The 9,835-nt window shown below is 41.7% G+C and overlaps 1 pseudogene; it reads right to left on the bottom strand.

Annotated features, from left to right (window-relative positions):
• Nucleotides 1-1,355: 1,355 nt before the first annotated feature.
• On the bottom strand, nt 1,356-3,922 carry LOC120106267 (protein DESIGUAL 2 pseudogene; annotated as a pseudogene).
• Between the last annotated feature and the right edge of the window lie 5,913 nt (nt 3,923-9,835).

Here is a 9,835-nt window from a genome sequence, read left to right as displayed (position 1 = left end):
GCCGGAGGTGGTGAGTTCCGGACGGAATGCTCAGGACTGGGTGGAGGACGTCGAGAGGCGTTGGAAGCCCCTTTGCTTCTTAGCTTCATGGCAGCGAACTCGGGCCCTTCCTCTAGCGCCAACTGTTGCTGGAAATTGGACCCGGGGGCTACCGCGAAGCCGGAGAAGGAGGAGCTTCGCTGCAGGGACGGTGGTCGGCGGCGCGCCGACTGGTGACGTCCTCCTGGAGGGGTGTAAGTCCTGCAAAAAGCCGGTGGCCGGGCTCCCCGGCGCCGGCCCTCCGATGCTTAAGTCAGAGGGGGGCAGATATGTGGAGAGAGCAAGGAAGAGAGTATATGGAGAAGACAGCAGGAATATTTGGATAAGATGAAGAAGATGAAGAGGGTGATATCCTCCCTTGTGTCTGTGCTGTTTGCTTCTTTTCACCCGGTCCAGGAGGATTCTGTCCGGGGGCCCCCATCCTTTTTCCCCCAGGTTTCCTTTTATAGAAGGATTTTTGTTACCTGGGAGGTGACAGGAGGTTTGTCCTCTTTTGTAATAATTGGGCACGATTTGGCCCATTAATGGCGTAGTGGAGAACAGGACCGAATCGGATCGGAATCAGGGAGTTGTCACGGTCGATCGGACCTGTTGGAGTGGTTGAACCGCCGGCTGTGGTGGGCCTGGGGTCCGTGGATGGTAAGTGCATTTATTACCGAATGAACCGGCGGTCAGGGAGAGCCATACGCTCTGATGGTTCAGTGATCCGGAGATCGTCTTGGGTCGTGCTCATTAAATGACTGGGTGCATCGGAGACTTGAGGGAGTCTCATGCATTAATGGCAGGTCGTGCCGAATACCTGCAGAGATCTTATGCCTTGATGGCTTGGAGATAGTGGCAGGCTATAGTAGAGTTGCGTGTATAGCCGCCGGACCTTTCGAGAAAGCTTGGCGGGGAGGAGTATTAGTTAAGGCATCGGCTCGGCAAGGGTGCCGAGCCGAGCTGGTCGCCCAGAGGGGCGCCCTGTGACGGGGTTGCTTCGAGTACTCCTGGTCGGCGCCCTTTGGGCGAGCACCTTCTAGCCGAGCGCCTCTATTTGGCGCTCTCTCTAGTCAGCGCTTTCTAGTTGAGCGCTTCTCTGGTCGGCGTCCGCTGGTCGGCTCTTCCTATCCGAGCATCTCTACTTGGTTATTTTGATTAGGCGCCTCTTGGCGCTCTCTCCGGTCGGCGCCCTTTAGTCGAGCGCCTTCCTGGTCGGCATTCTTTGGCCGAGCATCCTCCTGGTCGGCGCTCTTTGGCCGAGCGCCTCCGTGGCGGTATGACTTGGGGTTTTTCCCCCAACAACCACCATTAGATATTTAATTCCTCTTGACCCAATGTCTAATTCATGTGCCATAATTCTGTTTAATTTTTAGTTCTTGGTCCTACACATTTATACCTGACTCGACATATAACTACAAATAACTATGCATATGGATAAGTGTGTGCAGGAATAATACAACTATGTATAAGAACTAATCGAGTATTTGCAAACCTATATAAGTATTTGCAGGACTAAAAGTTAAATACCGACGGTCAAAAAACTGGGTGTAAAATGGTAATCGAGCTTTGAAGCTAGAAGCAAAGCACTGCTCAGCTTCACCTTTTGCTCTTCTGCTTTGCAATGATGACACCAAAAAAAAAAACCCCATCATTTTGTAACCTCTGAAATCCACAAGTAGTTTCCCCCAAAAATATGCAGTGCTTACATTGTGGTGTTTCTGACCAACATTCAGTTGCAACTTCTTGGCTCTTCTATCACCCCTTACTTCAATCTCATTCATCAGTATAGTTAGTTAATAAGAAAAGGATATTTTGGTGCAAAAGGCTTCTGTCACTACGGAGTTAAAGAAAGGTGAAATATATATTTTTTTTGAATGAAAGAGAGAGGTGAAATATATATGAAGAGGCTGTTTTCATTGAACACGTAGCACCCAGGTTACTGTAGAGCAACCTTAATGATATGCCAAGACTGGCCCTCTTCCAAGTTTAATGTATAAGGAGCTTAAAAAATATAAGAATGCAAATTGTCCAAACCAAGAATGCAATAAATACTCATAACATAAAATATCCACACAGAAGGCTCCAAAAGGATACTTGGAAAATCTGACGAACAAATGATACCTCATATTGATTTGTGAGATTTTTTTTTTTTTGAGCTAGCCTATCTTCTTGCTTCATAAAAAAAAGAAAATGTTGAAACAAAACACACTGGAAACCTAGTATATTTCATTGCAGTTTCTCTCAGAACTTGAATAGTGGGCGATCAAGGTTGGACTTCAACGAGATCTTTTGTCCTCGTATATCTTTTCTGATTCTCGCTTGGTTGCGTCAGCAGAAACATAATAAGCTACAAAATAGTCCATGAACGAAGCACAAGATCCCGCCAATGGAAAGGAAACGGTGATGGGAAAAGCCACAAGAAACTCTTGACTTGGAGTTAGACCTCGCTCCTATGACCAACATTGTGGATCCGACTATAACGATGATCCTGATCAAAGTGTTGAGCTTTTAGTATAGAGTCAGTAACAATGACGAGGAAATTTAGCAAAGCTGAAATCTCAATTTAAAATCTAGATATCAACAATATTCTCCATGATCTAGCACTTTCAAGACCAGAACAACAATATTCACAGGGGATTCTATGTAAATTAGCAGTTAATCCAGGGGAAAGCCCTATAATGTCTAATATGTATTAGAAAGCATAGGGATGGATGATAAGAACCCCAATAAAAATCAGACAATAGGAAGAGAGTAGAGAATATTTTTGATGTTATTCCAAATTCTTCCGAAGGCCGATAACTTTATTGGATTGTATAAAATAGGCTACTCATTGAAATTTTTTTGTTAAGAAAAATCTCATATAGAAGTTATGTACGTACATTGCGCATTGATTGAGTATACTCGATGTTAACTTACTTGGTTCGTTTAGGTTTATATATATTGCCCATGCAAAGAGAGATATTCTTTCTTTCTTTTTTTTCTTTTTTTCTATATGTTTGTCTATTTATTTTTTGTTTTCTTCTGGTGCATGTTCTGTCCTTTTTTTTTTTCCTACCCTTGCGAAGAAATCCATACTAGTAGATATTGGAGGCAGGAAAATTACCACGACACAATCAGGGTGGCTGCAGCCATTTTCTTGTTAAAAGATCTGGAGCGAATACACATGCATCCACCAAGTACATTCGCGACGGCATGAGCTAATGCCAGAAGCCCAGCTGCTGCGAGTCCAAGCTTGTAAGCCTTATGGACTGGCTCTTTGCACTCAACGAAGAACACCCTCAGGTGCTTCCCCTGCAACAAGACTCAAAAGCATAAGTAACATTATGATCGAAGACGCATTTGTTGATCAATTGCATCATAACTGCAAAAATCATCAATTCTTGTCTTAGGGACAGAATTATGATGTCTTGTTCTTCGGTTGTTCTTGTTAAGGTTACTTTAAGTTTTTCTGCAGTCATAAATCAAATATATAGAAAAATGAAGAAGAAGAAGAAGTACCTTGTTTTGAGCTATCTCAGCTTCGATCCCTAGTATACCAGCAACTACATCCACGATCACAATTAGAAGGCAGATAATCACACCTCCTGACATCCTCATTGTTACAGGTTTGATAACTGAACGATGGAGTGGGTGAGGATGAAGAAGTGATCTTAGTAGTTTGTTTATGTTTATGATGTACAGAAATACTTCACGTGGAGCAGTGGATAAAGGAAAAGAGGAGAGATTGATATTGATATATTCCTATGAAAGTGTTTAACCTCCAAGAGGTTTATTATACCTCAGGACTCCTCAAGGAGTAATTTACAGATCCCATTCAAATGAAAAATTCAGAAATTGGTTAATATATAATAATTACTTTATTGAATTGATAAATTAGATCTCAATTACAATAATTGTATCGCTAGCACAAAATCAGCAATACTTAATTATTAATTTAGTGCTAGCTAAAGAATTATAGTAATTGAAATCTAATATGTCAATTCAATGAATTATATATTAGAATGATTTATTATCTTATTAGAATAATTGATTGCTAATTTTGTGCTAGCAAAATAATTATTGTGATTGAAATTTAATATGTCAATTCAATGAATTATATATTAGAATGATTTATTACGTTATTAGAATAATTGATTGCTAATTTTATGATAGCAAAACAATTATTATTATTGAGATCTAATATGTCAATTCAATAAATTATATATTAGAATGATTTATTATCATATTAGAATAATTGATTGCTAATTTTGTGCTAGCAAAATAATTATTGTGATTGAGATCTAATATTTCAATTCAATGAATTATATATTAGAATGATTTATTACCTGCAGTTCTGTTGTCTGGTTGTCCCCTCTCTCAGGATAGAACAAGACCTTCTCCCATATTCAATTGGTCACTAGAATCAAGGAATGCGCATGATCAAAGAACTTGATCGAGAAGGCCTCAGGGACATTTTTCACAAATTTTACGAACATAAGTCCTTATTTTCATATTTCTTATTCCTTACATTAATTCTGAATCTACACTTTTGAAGAAAATAAGTTTCTTGAATATTTTTTATTAGAATAATTGATTACTAATTTTGTGCTAGCAAGTAAATGATTGTAATTGAGAACTAATTTGTCAATTCAATGAATTAATTATTATGGATTAACTAATTTCTAAATTTTTCATTTGAATGAGATCTGAAAATTACTCTTTTAGGAGTCCAAATGGAGTTAGATAAACCTTTTGGAGGTTAAGCAAATTATTATCTTTTTTAAGAATAATTACTACTTTTGTGCTAGCTAAACAATTATTTTAATTAAAATCTAATATGTCATAATTGCAATAAAGGATTTAATGAATCATATATAACTAACAAAAATAAATAGACACTTTCTTGGATTGTTAGCAATATATAATTCATTAAATTCTTTATTACAATTGTAACATATTAGATTTTTTTAGAATAATTGATTACTAATTTTGTGCTAACTAAACAATTATTGTGACTGAGATCTAATATGTCAATTCAATAAATTATATATTAGAATGATTTATTACCTTATTAGAATAATTGATTGCTAATTTTGTGCTACCAAAATAATTATTGCAATTGAGATCTAGTATGTCAATTCAATAAATTATATATTAAAATAATTTATTACTTTATTAGAATAATTGATTGCTAATTTTGTGCTAGTAAAATAATTATTATGATTGAGATCTAATATGTCAATTTAATGAATTATATATTAAAATGATTTATTACCTTATTAGAATAATTGATTGCTTATTTTGTGCTAGCAAAATAATTATTGTGATTGAGATCTAATATGACAATTCAATTAATTACATATTAGAATGATTTATTATCTTATTAGAATAATTGATTACTAATTTTGTGCAAGCAAGATAATTATTTTAATCGAGATCTAATTTGTCAATTCAATGAATTAATTATTATGTATTAACCAATTTTTAAATTTTTCGTTTGAATATGATCTCGAAATTACTCCTCGAGGAGTCCAAATAGAGGTATGATAAACCTCTTGGAGGTTAAGCAAATTATTATCTTTTTTTTAGAATAATTGATTACTAATTTTGTGCTAGCTAAACAATTATTGTAATTAAAATTTAATATGTCACAATTGTAATAAAGGATTTAATGAATTATATATTGCTAACAATCTAAAGAAGTGTCTATTTATTTTTGTTAGTAATATATAATTTATTAAATCCTTTATTACAATTGTGACATATTAGATTTTAATTACAATAATTGTTTAGCTAGCGCAAAATTAATAATCAATTATTCTAAGAAAAGATAATAATTTGCTTAACCTCCAAGATATTTATCATACCTCCATTTGGACTCCTCAAGGAGTAATTTCCGAATTCCATTCTAATGAAAAATTCAAAAATTGGTTAATACATAATAATTAATTCATTGAATCGATAAATTAGATCTCAATTATAATAATTGTCTTGCTAGCATAAAATTAGTAATCAATTATTCTAATAAGGTAATAAATTATTCTAATATATAATTTATTGAATTGACATATAGATTGAATCTCAATAATTATTTTGTTGGCACAAAATTAGCAGTCAATTATTCTAATAAGGTAATAAATCATTCTAATATATAATTCATTGAATTGACAAATTAGATTTCAATTACAATTATTGTCTAGCTAGCACTAAATTAATAATTAATTATTACTAATTAGAAAAATTCAAACAAAAAATTTAAAAATTGGTTAATCCATTATAGCAAATTTAAGTTTGCACTTAGGCTTTTATAAAGATTGAATTTGTGTGATTTCTAGTGATTATATCCACTAACTAATAGTGTCAAAGAAAAGCTTGCAAAAAAGGTATACGTGCGTAAGAAAGGCTGGTACTTATAAGTGAGTACTAACCGGGCCCGCCCATGATATTATACAACATGAGTCAATGGCGTATGGGATATGTTGTGGTTCAAATCTGGCCCGAGGGTGACCACGCCGGGGGAGTCGAGTGAGCTGCCGGAATGTTGAGGAAAAGGATGGAAGCCACTTTCCGCACGACGGCGTACCTCCACAAAACCTTACCGGTGTTTTCGGTGAGGACCCTTCGATGATTAAGTTAGTATGGAACTCAGTTGGTCCAGCCAAAAATTTCCTAGGTTTTATGTGACGGGGCTATTTATAGTCCCTGTGGAGAGGCCCAGGTGGTAGAGGTATTGCCCGTCCTAATCATGAGAAGTGATGGCGTGCAACTAGAGCTTGCTGGTGGCGTGTGGTGCTGTCCGTTCTTGGGAACGGTAAGGTGTTGACAGTCGTAGCAGGATATGGCCGGAGTAGCACGGTGTTGTCCTTGGCTGTTGCGGGCCAGCAAGCAAAATATGGCGTGGGGGTGTCGCTATGTATGGCCACGTAGGAGGGCGTAGGCGCCCATGTGGGTGTGGCCGTTGGTAGGGCCGAGCTTGTTAAGAGGTCATATCACACATTTGGTGAGGATGACCTAACAGGTGCTAAGGTTAGCCTAGCATCTCGGGCTGTGAGATGTGCTCAGCGGAGCGCCCCGAGCTCAAGGGTCGGGGCGTATCTTTGGAGAAAGCGCCCCGAGCTCAGTCGGGGCGAGTCAGCAAATACAAGAGACGCCCCAAACTTGATCAGGCGAGTCGGCAAATATAGGAGACGCCCCGAACTTGGTCGGGCGAGTCGACGAATACAGGAGACGCCCCGAACTTGGTCGGGCGAGTCGGCGAATATGCGAGGTCGAAGGAGCTTTCGAAGGAGTCCGAGGTCGAGCTAGTTTTGGGTCGGACAAAAGTTCCGTCTGGCTGGCGTTGGTGTCTTTTGGGCCGAAATTGGGTGGCCTTTTTATTGTGAGCAGGACGATATATTTCGTCCCCTATCATTTGCCCTCCGACTTCCGAGATCGAGTTGCTCTTTGGCTCGGACGAAGGAAGCAGTCGGATTATTGGTCGTCCTGCGGTGTAGCCCAGTGTTGTGAAGATGTGCACGCCAAGCAGGGGACACTTGGTGCATTTTATAGCTGAGGGCTTTGAGTCAGGCTTTCGAAGCCGGGCTTAGGTGGCTTAAGCTGCCAGGTCACCCTGAGCAGAATCCGCCGTGGGAGCTTCTTAGTGTTCCACGTGCGCATTCTTTTCCAAGGGGTTGCTGGATGGAATGGGAAGGGGGCGACTATTAATGCCTCGTCCCCTGAAGCGCCCCGCCTGATGGAACACAAGAGGTCATTTATTAATGCTCCATTCTCCGAAGCATCTCGCCCGATGGAATACGAGAGGCCAGCTATCAATGTTCCGATCTCTGGAGCACCCTCCATAATGATCGGCATTTAGTGCTGCGATCCGAAAAGATTTGCTGAGGCCGTTTCGGGGCTTGCCATGTGGCGGAACTCAGCTCGTCCGATCGCTTGGGCTATCCGATCAGAGCCATTGTAGTGGGCTATATAAGACCTGGAGAGGGCCCTAGGATCGTTATTTGATCCTTTCTGCCTCTACCTCCTTTCTTCTCGGCCGCCATTGATGTGGTGTTCAAGTCTCTCCTTGGGCATTTTGGGAGCTTCTCGTCGGCCTTTGCATCAAGCGCTATTTTCAATCCCCGGCGATCATTCTTCTTCTCCCCGATCATCTTCTTCAGCGAGCTTTTGGGTAGGCATTTTATCCCTTGCTCGGTCGCTCGAAGAGTCTCTTGTCTTCTCCCCTCTTTGTAATTTTGTGACCAAGGCAATGAGTTCGCCTACGAGGGCCCTGATGTCGGTGCAGGTACATCTCGAGTTACCAACCCATCTAAAAGTTGGATCGGAGTGTACATAGAGACGCTCCGAGCAGGGCTGAGGTTCCCTCTACACGGGTTTCTGGGAGAGCTTCTGACGGCTGACTGTCTTGTGCCTACATAGCTTGCCCCGAACTCGTGGAGAATGATAATTGGCTTCCTCACCCTCTGCCTTGCACACGATCTATCCCCCTCAGTGAACGTCTTTAGGAGTTGCTTTATATTAAAAGGAAACTCCGCAAACAAAGGGTGGTAGTTCTTCTCCCCCCGAGGAGGTCGTAAGCTTTTCGAAGGCATTCCTACTTCCATCCATGGGTGGAAGGATAAGTTTTCTTTATTTCCTTCGAGTAGTTGTGGGGGTTTAATCCGACCCGAAGCTTCTGTTGGCCTCGGCGAACAACAGGCTCCCACAATTGTTGCAGTCCGAGTAGAAAATTTTAGACAGTTTGCTCGGACTAGAAGAAACTCTACGGCTCTCCGACCTGCTCAGCGAGGAGGCTTTAGTAAATTTTGACCTGAGTCCAGCTCGCCCCGAAGGTAAGAGTAGCTTAGTTGCTCCTTTTTTCTTCCCATGCTGGATTCTAATAAGATCTTCTGTCATCAGATATCACAGGGATGATCTTCAACGTTGAGACACTGATGGTCGAGTACAGGAAAAGGAGGGCCTCCCCAGAAGGGGCTCAGTCTGAAAGGAGGCCAAAGAAGGCTAGAGTTGCCTCCGGCCCCGGAATTGAGCGGGAAGAGCTTGCCCCGATTGAGGCCGCCGCCCCTACTCGGGTCGGATCCAATCAGATCCTTGCGGTGGAGGCCGAGGCGCACCCATTGGCGGCAGGAAAGGACCCTTCAGACTAAGTGGTGGTCATGCCCATCGGCCAAGTTAAGGAGGTTGGAGAAGTCGCCCAGTTATCCGAATCGGGTCCCGAGCTGGGGAGCGGCCCTAAGCTTCTGATTTCCTCTGTGAACCCGACTCCTGCTGAGGCTACGACTTTTCCTGAGGCTCCGGCCTCAACCGGGACTTCAACTCTCCCTAAGGCTCCAGCCTCAGCTGGGGTCGACTCCATCCCTCCCGAGTTCGGAGGGAGGCAATTGCGGCATCAATGTCGCGTGTCCGAGGACGATACGACCCTTGAGTCCGACGACGTCGCTCGCAAGCTCGTGCGCAGTATCATGCTCCCACGCGACCAAGCTCTAATGGAGGAGAACTTCGACGACTTCGTCCGTCACGCCTATTCGGCCAGTGTGCGGGAGAGTGATGCAGCCCTCCCGTTCTTTATCTATTTTCTTTATGAGTGTCCTACCTCTATTGGCATTTTGTCTTTTGTGGCAGTCCCTCCATGTGCTTGACATGTTAATGTCTAGCATGCTCGCCTACCGAGAGGAGAAGAGAGCGCTCAGGCCGAGGATGGAGCAGGCCGAGCTCCGAAAATAGGAGGCCAAGGCTTGGGCGGCAACTACTGTGCAGCGGCAGCAAGAGGCCGAGGAACGAGCGGCGGTTGTCGAACAACAACGGCACGAGGCCAAGGAATGAGCGGCGGTTGTCGAGC

This window comes from Phoenix dactylifera, chromosome 9, assembly GCF_051530095.1.
Source record: "Phoenix dactylifera cultivar Ajwa chromosome 9, Ajwa_hap1_PhDact_Kaust_v1.1, whole genome shotgun sequence".
Lineage (NCBI taxonomy): Eukaryota > Viridiplantae > Streptophyta > Magnoliopsida > Arecales > Arecaceae > Phoenix > Phoenix dactylifera.
This window is presented reverse-complemented; position numbering and strand designations above follow the sequence as displayed.